Here is a 12,587-nt window from a genome sequence, read left to right on the forward strand (position 1 = left end):
GCCTTGGAGATCCAGTGACCATGTGCCCTACTGTAGAACTCTGGGTTTCTACCATCATGTTTCTGGTGTAAGAGTAAGAAGTCGTGGAAGCAGATGCCACTGACATCACATCTAGTCACCCCAGATAGGATCCACAGAGGTTGGGGAGCATTGGTTCTGATCAGTTGGTTCTTCCCTTTGGCAAATTGTCACAACCAGGTACCCCAATCCCTGTAATTCTGAGTCCCATTAAGAATGGTCTGGGATAAAAATGCTTTTCCCTTGCTATGTCCAAACAAATTCTCATCCATGCCTACCTCATATTTTGTAATGGGTACTTCATAAATACATATTCATTCATGCCTCTACCCTCTTCTCACTTCATACCACCATCCAGTTACCATTCAAGCCCTACAAGAGCCTCCTTATTGATATGTCTTTTTCAGTCTCTGTCCCTGTCTAAGTCATCATCCAAATAGCTACCAAAATATCTTCTTAACACACTGTTCTAGCCACCTCACTACACTGTTCAGTAGCTCTTTATTTCTCCTATGTAAAAGATCCTCTTTTCACTAGAGTATTATAAGGCCCTCTACAGTCTGCTTAAAACTTGGCTTTCTCATCTCATCTCATCATCTTCTTCTTTGTGCTGTTTTATCCCAACTGTAGATATGACCATCCAGTACAAACTAAGTGGCCTTGACTATCCATCTCCCACTGCTGTGTATTATCTGTGTAAGTCAGCCCCTTCCTGGAACTGGAATGCGTCACCCCCTCATCTCCACCCTTCAGAACCTCTGTGGCCTCTCAGAGTGCCGCTCCTCACCGTGGCGTAGTGGGTGGGGTATCGATCTCAAAGTCAGGAAGAACACCTGAATTCTCGGTTAGACACTTAGTAATTGTCTGGCCATAAAGCAAGTCGCCTTCCAGTTCCCCATCTAGAAAATGAGGAGTTACAGCCAATGATTTTTGAAGTACTCAAGAGAAATCTGGGAGCCTGTGTACAGGCAACCCTGCCTTGCTGTCCTCACTTTGCCTCTCCACACCTCTCAAAAAATAACTTCTAAACAGATTTGAGAGCAGGCCACAGCCTGGCTGGATCAAAGGACTAGATTATAATGGAATTAGGAGGGGGCAGTTGAGTGGCTCAGTGGATTAAGAGCCAGGCATTGAGACAGAAGGCCCTCGGTTCGAATCTGGCCTTAGACACTTCGTACCTGTGTGACGCTGCCTGGGCAAGTCACTTAACCCCCATTACATAGTCCTTACTGCACTTCTGCCTAAAACCAATACACAGTCTAGATTCTAAGATGGATGGTAAGGGGGTTTTGGGGGGGGGGGGTTGGTTTTTTTGTTCTTTTAATAAATAGATAATTCAATTAAGAAAATTTGGAACTAATTGATTTGGAACTAGTTTGGCTCAATGGCAATCTGAAAGAGCCTTGTAGCGAAGTAACCATCTTGGTCTTATATTATTTCATATTTTTGTGAATGCTTTAGATAAAAAAATATGTCATGCTTAGAATTTGCATATTACCTGTAGCTGGGAAAGATAACTAGTAGCTTGAAAAGAAAAAGTCAGGAGAAATATAGTTTAGAATCCTACTTCTGACTTACTATCTGGGAGCTCAGTTTCCTCATCTGTAAAATTGGTGTAATAATAATATACTTGTAGGCTCTGTCTACTTCACAGGACTATTGTAGAGTTCAAAAGAGCTAATATATAAGGCTCTTTTTCAAATCTTAAAAAAACCTACATAAGTATTATATTTACTATTATTAAACAGCAACTATTTATGAAATTCATTGAAATTTTCTTCTGGTGCCCAGTTAATTAAGCATAAAATTCCATTTATTAATGGTTTCCTATCATGTCTTCTGGGGGAGAAAGTATCAGCATGCAGTCCTTATTTTTTCAAAATGTTAAACGAAGTAAGTTCCCAGTTCCCATGCCTGCCTTGCTTTGAAGAAATAAGAATTTATTTTCTGCAGCAGTAGTGTTAAAGACAAGGGGTTTTTTTTCTTTATCCTATCCAATAGAACAAGCAGCTCATCCAAATTTTTCCAAAAGAATTAAACTTCTTTATTACAGTCAGAAATTTTCCTCCCTAGGGAGACTTGAGTCAGTCTGCTGACATGGAGCAAGGCTGATTTGTTGTGGAAAAAGTCTTTTCCATATTTTTCTGAGCCAGGCCACAGAGTTGGCCAAAACAGTATTGGGCACTTTAAGGAAAGGAACAGGCTGATTGAACTAACTTCTTATAAACATCATGATTGGAATATAATTTTGTAATGTTCATCCTTCATCTAGATTAAAATTGTATATACCTACTTTTAAATTTTTAAAAGAGAGGTCATTTTTTCACTGCTATCATTTAAAATGAATCTACTCTAATCAGACCAAAGCTTAAAGGTAAGAAAGCCAGAGGAGAATGATGGCATTTCATTCTTTGTCATTTCTGATCATTTTTACTTGCTTAATAGTTCTCATATGTTTTGCATTGTAAGATAGAAATTTCAAAATATACCAGGAGTGGAGGGGAGAGTGGACATCTTTCTGAGGAGATGAGGGTTCTTTTATGTCCTAGTGTCATATTATTTTAGGTGTTTTATGTTTTGTTTTGGGGGTTTAGCATCAGTCTTGTCCTTTATGATAACTCATATTAAAATTTTAGTTACTTATAGTTGCCAAATTTTTATAATAGAAATATAATCTGAATAGAGACTTAATAGCAACATAATATTAAAATATAATTGCTAGATTTTTACAATGAAATACAATCTGAACTTAGCTGTAACTACTTAATTTCTCTACTTATTTATTTTGAATATTTATTTTTTAGATTCCATTGTATATTACTTTCATAGTCAGGACTTTGGTTCCTAAAAGTCCCATTTAGGAAATCTTTAATCTCTTATTAATAATGGTGATTTTATAGTTTAGTGTGTTTCATTATATTTTTTATCTGAGAGATGTTATTTCAACTCTGAGTTTCCTTTTAAAGATGCCAAAGATAGAACCATGTGAAAGTGGTTTTGTTTTAGTTTATCATAAGAAAAAGAGATTAGATGCAATACCCAGTGGAATTGCGCGTTGGCAACGGGAAGAGTGGGAGGAGGGGAGGGAGGAATAGAATATTATTTTTGCAACCAAGGAATAATGTTTTAAATTGACCAAATAAAATTAAATTTAAAAAAGAGAAAAAGAGATTAGTTCATATAAAAATATAAGCAAAATGACAATGTTAAATTGCTCAAAAAAGTTCAGAGGCATGACTTAGAAAATCCAGCAATATAGTTGAATTTCATTCTACTGTGTAAATCATCATTCCTTCCCTCTCAAAATTGAAAAAGAGCTTTATAAAATATTACTAAATATCAATGGCAGACCTATTGGATTCACTAGGGAAGAATCACAGAAATTTAGTCCCACAATGTAGTCTAACTTTACAAAGCAATTCATTTCCAGTTTCTGTGATTTGTGTGTAGTGTAATACTCATTACCCATTCAAAAGTTAACTATTATTTAAACTATTTAAAATATCACAACTTTTCACTAAATACTTTTTCATTTAACTTTTAGTTAGAAATAGAACATTTGTATAGAAATTTAAAATTAGTAGTACTCTATGTGGTGAATCATCATTTTTATTCTCATTATTACATTAGAACAGCATTTTTTAGTTTAGAGGGCACTTTCCTATATACTAGTTCAAGCAGTTTTCACAATAAAGAGTAATGCTGTAGGGTAGGCAGGGTAGTATTAGAGAAAATTGAGGCTTAGAGCATCAAATGGCTTATCTGTGATCACACAGCTTCTAAGTGCCAGTTTTCTGAGTCCTAAGCTCTAATCCTCTTTCTAGCTTATTAATTTTGTCAAAGGCCATACTCAAAACTACTAGACTAAAATCAAGACTTAATTCTGAAGGCTATGCAGTGAAAGAATATAAAAATAGAATAGAGGGATAGGAATTTGAAGGAAAAACAAAAATAAAATTTTAGACACTTAATTTCAACTTTTAAACCTCTAAAAATATCATAATTTAAAATAAAACCTCCTAGTTGAAATCAATATTATCAGCCATATTCCTGAGAGGTTTTTTTTTTTATCAGTTAGCCCATATTTTTTTAAGTATCTTAAATTTAAAGCTTGTGATTCTTAACCATGTGTCAGCTCTAAAATATATAGATTAATTCTAACCACAGAGCTTAGTACATGGTAAAATTTGTCACTGTGCCAAAAAGACTGGCAGTGAGAGAGTTGATCATGGGACAGTCTGAAACAATCTGTTCCACTTGCAGCTGTTCACATTTCCTTGTTTTGTCATTTTAAAATAAGTGCTGAAGTTAGGTAAATGCTGGAAGAAAACTGCTGAAAGAGAAAATGTGTTCACACTAAATCACCCTTAGGATAATTTAACAACCCTTATTCCTAAAACTCAAATCTTCAAGTTAAAGGATAGAAGTTACTCAATGAAAATATATTTTATCATCCTGATTCTTCTTGAATGATAAAAGTTTTGGAAACTGGGACTGTGTGTTTATGACATATATATTATCTTGCAGAGTACTATATGCTATTGGAGGTAGGTTGTTTTTATTACAGTTCTAATTCTAGTTAAAAATAAAAGGCAAGGGGAAAAGACATTTATAGACTAGAGGTCCCTCACTATGGAGGGGCAGGTCCAGTGACTCCCAAACAATGAGATCCTTTCAGCCCCAAAACTCTGATTAAGTAATAGCTTTCTTTTCTTCCTCAGGCCCCAGGTTTGCTTTTTTTTTTTCACTTGCTTTTCCTTTCACCAAGACTTTTTTTTTTGCTTCCTTTTGCTTCCCTCTTTTTTTAAAAACAGTTAAGAATAAAGTAATTAGAAGGGAACGCTCTTTTCTATATTCCATCTAGACTTTGTTAGGAAAGGCAAGTTAACTTGGGGCTGAAGTAATGCTGTGAGGTTCTGTGAACCTTTAGCAGCAATCCAAGCTAAGATTACCCGCCTTCATCAGCAAAAATGGAAAGTTGTTTTCTTCCCTATCTTTGCCATTAGCAGTCTTACACCATAGATACCATCCTAGGTTGACCCTGAATAAGATTGAAGAGCAAGAGGGAAATGGAAAGGAGGACAGTCAAAGAAAGTGGTAACAAAAGGGGAAGTTCTCATTATTATTAAGTCAGGAACTGCCTGGATAGTCCTAAGGAAATGTTTTAGATTCTGTTATTACTCATTTAGAGGAAACTTTGAAGGCAGAAAAAGAAATGTGAAAATAATTCTTCCTACTATGTTTTATTCTGCTCAGATTTTTTATTTAGTTGAAGGCCTGTCTTATTTGTTCCTCCTTTTTTTTATTCATATTTACGACATTCCCATCAAACTACCTAAAAAGAAGGGAAACACAGAAAAATTGACTTTTATCAAAATACTCCCACCTCATTAGATTCTTTTATCCAAAACCATCTTGGTGCTTATTACCCAAGTCTTCTGTATTTATCCACAAACCTTCCAGGAAATTTTTATCACCTCCTTTTTTTAGTATGATTGAATGGGAACCTTGTCTTTATGTCCTAATGTTGAAAGTAATGCAACCTTTCAACCTCATGCCTTTGCTAGATGTGTTGCCCCAATTTGGGGATTGGGGGTAAGGGAGAGGCTGTTTTTGTTTTTTAATTTCTCAGCACTTCACTTCCTTAAATTATCACTTCTCCGATTTGGGCCTCAATTTCTTTATAAAATTATGAGATTGAACTTGGTCAATTGTTCTTAAACTATTTGCTCCCAGGACCCCTTTTTACACTTCCAAAATTAGTGAAGTTTCTCTTCCTTCCCCATGAACTTTTATTTATGTAGCTGTCAATATTTATAACATTAAAAATTAAAATATCCTGGAATTATTATGAAAATAATTTTGATCTCCGAGACCATAGTTGGTGAACCTTTTAGAGATTGCATGCCCAAACTGCATCTCCAAGCTGCCTGTGAGGCCCCTTATTACCCCAGATAGTGGAGGGAGTAGGTGCTCACATTGGGCTGGTGAGCAGAGGAGTAGGATATGTGAAAAATGTCCTCAGGTGTTGTAGAGAGGGGGAACAGAGCAGCTCCATCCAGCAAGCCAGGGCACAAATGCCATGTCTTCACCAACATGGCCCTAGACTCTTTGAAAGGATCTATGTAATTAGGATTTTCTCCCCAGAACTCTAAATCCCAGCTTCCCGTGTTCCCTCTCACATTATGTGCTAACGTAGGGAGGATATAAGTTTGGTGTAGCTCTGCACTTCACTCTCTTTTCACCAGATCACAGCTGGGAAAGCGAGCTTTATGCCCTGCAGGAGACTCTACACACATGGGTTTCCTTTTTGTTAGATAATTAGGTTTGAACTCCTGTTTCATTTAAATAAACTATAAAATTAATACTTGAGTTATTGAATATTGATTTAAATCTTATATGTCTGAGATTTTATTTAGTTTTAGTTTTTATTTTTATTTAATTAATATTATTTATTTATTTAGGATATATTTATTTAATTGAATTGAATATTGATTTAAATCTTACACATCTCAGGGATCTTGGACCACTCTTGGAAAACCACTGGACTAAATGATTTTTCAGGTCCCTTCTGACTCTAGCATTCCAAATCAAAAAATAATCATATGACTGGGTCTTACTTAAATCAAATTTTGTTCATACAGTTACTTAGCTTCTTATATAGTTCCTTGGATTTAGGGTTGGTCCAGACCCCTTCATGTTTCAAAGGAGGAAAATGATTCCCCTGGAAAACTAAGTGATTTGTCAAAGATCACAGGTGGTAAGAAGCAGAGCTAGGAATTTTAACATGGGTCCTCTGAGTCCAATCCCAGTACTCTTTGCATTGTACTACAGTGCCTCATACTTGCATTAATGTATTTTTTTAGGATTACAAATAAAACAGGTAAAAATGCTTTATGGGGTTCTATAATCTTAATCTTTAGCTATGGCATAATCAAAAAATTATGAATGCTCGATGTACAATCATGTACATATGCAGGTACATATAAAGAGAGAAAAAAAGAAATAACAGAAATTCCACTTACCTTAACAAAACCCAAATGCTCTGTACTGAATCCTCCCTTCTTTTTTCACTTTGCTCTGTAGCTTATGATCTCAACAGAGATCACATGAGTTCAACCATCATCTCTATACTGATGGTTCCACATCTCTGTGTCCAGCCCTAGACTCTCTCCCATGGTCTCCCTCGCACCATGAGCTAACTAGACATTTCAAACTGAATATCATATAGCAGCCCAAACTCAGCATTTCCAAAATACAATTCATTCTATTTCTCCCAAAAGTGGCGAACCTTTTTCTCTACCTCTTTCCCAAATTTCTCAGTTATTATAGGGGGCACCACAACTTCCAAGATTGTTGTGCCTATGCCCCAGCTAGTGTGCTTCCTTCCCGTGACTCCATTATCTTTTAGAAAACAGATTTGGTGGATTTGAATTATATAATTTGTATAAAACATTTTCCAAACAACTGGAGGCACCACTCCAGGTTGGACATACAGGGAGAATGGACTCAGACTTAAAGTATAGTAGTAGAGAGGCACACATGATCCAATGAGTACCTTACATCTCCTAACATTGGATGTCCTTTCCTCTCATTGCAGTACTCTTGTACTTTTCTTTAGCTGTAGATCTCTGCTACCCTGAAAGTCTGTACCTTTATTGAGTCAAAACTTATTTCTATCTCTTCCCCCTGAAATCATCAACATATCCATCTGCAGGCACTTCTGCTACTATCAGCCTCTATTCCTGAAGCCCCCTTCCTACTGTTTCTACTACTAGGAGAACCTCTAATAGGAGCTGTGAATCTCTTGTACTCACCAAGTCAACTGGGCTTTCCTATTTTGAAATAGTGCTTCACTTAAGATAAAAAAGACTAAACAAAAAATAAATAAGTACCTTGTTTTCCCAAGCATATGGCATCTAGGTGGAAAGAAGTGTGAAGATTGGATTTGACTCTCCCCTCATTATTAACAATGAAGGTTGATTGTGAAGATTAAATTGCAATCCCCTATCAATTTTTTTTTATTTCATCCCCAAAAATGTAAGCACGGTATAAAGTTGAGTGGGAAGATCTGCCCATGTTAGATCTAATCACCAAAGGTGTAAATATCCCCTTAATCATGAAGTGGGAGGTCTGTGACCCACCTGTGCAATAGTGGGTAACGAATTAGAATCGACTCACTGCCTTCTGGGCAGTCCTAGAGCAGAGCATCAGCTGTGATTGGTAGACGTGGAATTAGGGGAAGTGACTCAAGAAAAAAGGTCTTTGAAAGAAAGAAACAAGGGCCTGAAGCAGGTTGGTTGGTGGTGGTCATTCTTCTGGGAGTCTGAAAGAGACACACTTGGAGTGGAGCCTGCTGGAGTTGAGGCTGATAAAGAATCTGCTGATTGAACATGGTGAGTATAAAGGCCAACTTCCTTTCCTTGGCCTTTGTGGAGGCATCAGTCTCCTGAAAAGGCCCATCGACTTGCACTTCCTTTTCCCTGGCTAGGGCCTAGAAATTCCTACCTGGGCCGGTCAGAGGAAGCTGAAGCTCACTCACTCAGGCACTCTCTCTCTCTCTTTTCTTCTCTTTCTCTCTTCCTTAATATTTTCCCTCTATTGTAAAATAAACAACCATAAATTCCATTTGACTTTAGTAATTCATTTTGGGGATTTAGAAATTAAATCCCTGGCAACCAATTAAATATTCAGTCCAACCATAAATTTAACAGAAGACAGCCATCATTCCCCTTAGGCTCCCTCAGAGCATCATTACCCCCTAGGACTTGTCACTGTCCTGGGAAAACATAGGAGAATAGAAGCCTAGCCTCTCCTTTTCTTGGGACACTTTGTCTTGGGTATTTCACTCTCTCTGCTCCTGACTAAATGTGTTTTCTCCTATTGCTCCAATTTCTCATTAATATAGTCCATTGGAGGAGTCGGGTATAGAGAGACAGACAGGCAAATTCTTTTACCCCCTAAAATGCCTTCCTCCAGGAGATTCCCTCTCAGGGTCTTGACTCCAAATTAACTTAATTCACCACCTGTACAAATCACCACCCTGACTTAGTGTTTTTATACGTACCCCAAGAGGTATGACTTGATTCTCTCAGTAAATCACAAGATGTTTCCTATGTGGAGTCATCTGTCTTTCATCCAATAATCCAGATTCCTTGGTCTGATTTATTGTGATGAGGATATAGAAAGTTCCTTAGCTGATATGTTGGCATGTTGCCTGTGATTAGAATAGGAACTCCTTGAGATCGAGGACCACATCCCTTGACTAGACTCCTGGATGAAGGGCCATTTGGGGACAATTGCAAAGTCAATAAAGTTTGTCATTCGTGTACTTCTACCTTCTTTATGCACCCCACTCCCATGTCCTAATGTCCTTCCTTTATGCTAAGCTCAATCACTGAGCCACCCAGGCCTCTCCTTTGTGGGGAGAGTACAATATGAAAATAGCTAGCAAGAATGAGAAAATGAAAAGTTGCTCATTCCATCTGTTCCCTACTATGACATTTTTATCGAATGTGTTAAGGAAACCAAAGAATGGATGTAATGAAGGAAAGCATGGAGAAATGGAAAGAGTCCAGTCCTTGAAGTCAGGAAGAGCTGGATTCAAGTCCTGATTGGCATAGACCAACTATGTTACATTGAACAAGTCACATAACTTCTCAAGGTGTTGTTCCATCACTTTCTGTTACATTTGACTCTTTAAGACCCCATTTAGGGTTTTATTCAAAAAATAATGGAATAGTTTGCCATTTCCTTTACCAACTCATTTTATAAAGGAGGAAACTGAAGCAAACACGGTTAAGTGACTTGCCCAGGGTCGCACAGTAAGTGTCCAAGGCAAGATTTGAACTTAGGAAGCCGAGTTGGTGATTCCAGGCCTGGTGTTCTGTCCAACCATCACCCAGCTGTCCTATCAAGAATGCTTAGGCAATTCTCTAAGACTATGTTATAGATGGCGTGGATTAGAAACAATAGAGGAATTTTCCACCCTGGGAGATCTCCAATACCAATAAAAACAGAATTCCAGATTTAAAAAAAAAATGTAGTAGAATAACAAAAGTTGAGGATATTGTAACACCTAAAAGGAATTCCCATGCTCAGCTGAAAAATATTACAAATTACAACTTTACATATACTGCAGATTATTATAAATTTAACCACATAAGCCAGGAATACATTTTCCTATAGGAACTAAAGTAATGGTTAGCCTTTAATCCCTAAAACCTATTAACCTGTTTCATAGTCAGATTTCTTAAGCTTGAGTATTGAGCCTGGGGGGGAGGGGGGGAATGATATAATGAGGATTAGTATATAAAGTGTCTCCTAACCATAAAGCTATATCAAGTTAAATTTGTTGTTATTATACTAGAAAGGAATAGAAGACTTTCCTCACTCTTTCCTGGATGAAGGGCCATTTGGGGACAATTGCAAAGTCAATAAAGTTTGTCATTCATGTACTTCTACCTTCTTTATGCACCCCACTCCCATTTCCTAATGTCCTTCCTTTATGCTAAGCTCAATCACTGAGCCACCCAGGCCTCTCCTACCCTGAAGTTCTCCAAACTAGAACATGCCCAGCTTTCTTGCCACTTGAGTCAAAAATGTCAATTTTCTTAGCTAGGGGTTAAAGAAGAAAGCTATAGTCATTTATAACAATAATAATGATGTTCGCATTTATACAAAATCCTGTAAAGTGCTATTATTTTGAGGAAATTAAGACAGAGGTTAAATTGTTTGCTCAGGGTCATTCAGCTAATAAATGTCTGAGGCCAGAATTGAACCTGGGTCTTCCTGACTCTAGGTCTAGCACTCTGGCCATAATTAACTGGTAGACTTTTGGATGGTGCAACAAAGTGAAGTTTAAAACTTCTGCTATGTGGGGAAAATATTTTTGTGCTAAGAGGCCACCACAAAAAAGGGAGGTTAGACTTGTCTGGGACTCTGCCCCACCCCTGTCTCACAAACATGCTCTCCTCAACTGTTCCTGCTTTTCAGTTTCTTCTTTTAAATGAGTAATGTTTAAATCTCTAGGTTTTTCTCACATACTCCCTTCAGCAGCAATGTGGATCCTTGCTCAGTAGAAAGAAGCAGATTAGATTATTAGCAATTTATAAATTTGGGTTGCATTTATCAGATGTTTTGTCATTCAGGAACTTTTGTCTACAACTAATTAGTACACACTTAGAAATAGCCCAAATAGATAAAACTGTAACCAAGGACTTACTTCTTCCCATGCTAAGAATTTTCCTTACCTTCCTTTCCTGCCTAGATTCCCATCTCTACATTTACAGTGTAACAAACTGGTTTTACCAATCCTAGCAGACTATAAATTCCTTGAAGGCAGACAATTTCTCTTTTCTTTCTGTGCCTAGCACAGTATTTAATAAATGTTTATTGAATGGAATCAAAATAAGCCCCATAGATTAGCCAAAATCCCTTCTGTTCCCTTCTATATGAAAAAACAGTGCCTTGGTTCTCCCAGAAGCAGAGGGTAAAGACCAAGGCCCTCACATCAAGTTTAGAACCACTAGCCTATAAAACATACATACTTCCTTTTTGAGTCAGTTTCCTAAATTATTTCCTCCTAGACTCTAATATAGTATAATTATGTCTGAAAAGTTCCTGTCAATATTTTGTTTAAAGTAAAAGGCTTTGTGATCGCAAAAAGATTTCTCATCTAAAATAAGCTGAATATAGAAAAGTCAATCAGTAAATAATTACTAAAAACCAACTACGTGACAGACACTGTGCTAAGCACTAGATATACAAAAAGAGGTAAAAGAGTCCCCAGAGTTCACAATCTAATCATTCATATAGATGTATATATCATGCAAACAAATATATGCAAAGTAAGCTACATACCAGATAAATGGGAAATAATAGAGGAACGGTACTGGAATTTAGAAGGGGTAGAAAAGGCTTTCCAATGAGGGGTGAGATTTCAGTTGGAACTTAAAGGATCCAAAAAGGTTAGTAGTTGGAATGGAGAAAGAAGTGTGGTCCAGGCATGAGGGACAGCCAGAGAAAATGCTTGGAACCAAGAAAAGAGATCTTTAATAAAGTGACTATGCAAAATAATTTTTCTTTTTTACTTTTTAGCATAGTGATAATGATAGTGATAGGTCCTGGGCCTATGATTTCATGACATAGGGATCTCCCAGATGACTAATTTGCCATTACCAATGCTCTTTCTCTACAATTTGCATTCTTAAGAGAATTGTCTTGGGCAGTAACACATTAAGTAACTTGCAGAGAGTCAAACACAGACAATATTAAATTAAATGTGGAATTTGAACCCAAATTGTTTTTGTTTTGAGATTAGCTCTCCATCTACTAACACCAGTGGTATTAAACCTCTAGCTAGTATCTCAAATTAACATACTTTTTTGTATTTTTATTTCCTTTGTTAACCATTTTTCAATTACATTTTAATCTGGTTCAGTTACACTGGGGCACCTGTAAATTTAACCCTCTGTACCACATTTTACCTCTTGTCAAAGTAGACTTGTATAACATACATTTTGATTAAAGCAAATTGCTTTCCAGAAATAGGAAGATTATTTACTAAT

At 36.8% G+C, this 12,587-nt stretch overlaps 1 protein-coding gene across 18 annotated transcripts in view; it reads left to right on the forward strand.

Annotated features, from left to right (window-relative positions):
- Positions 1-12,587, forward strand: part of CASK (calcium/calmodulin dependent serine protein kinase) — a 465,908-nt gene that overhangs the window by 388,056 nt on the left and 65,265 nt on the right. The window lies entirely within an intron of this gene.

This window comes from Monodelphis domestica, chromosome 4, assembly GCF_027887165.1.
Source record: "Monodelphis domestica isolate mMonDom1 chromosome 4, mMonDom1.pri, whole genome shotgun sequence".
NCBI classification, from domain to species: Eukaryota; Metazoa; Chordata; class Mammalia; order Didelphimorphia; family Didelphidae; genus Monodelphis; species Monodelphis domestica.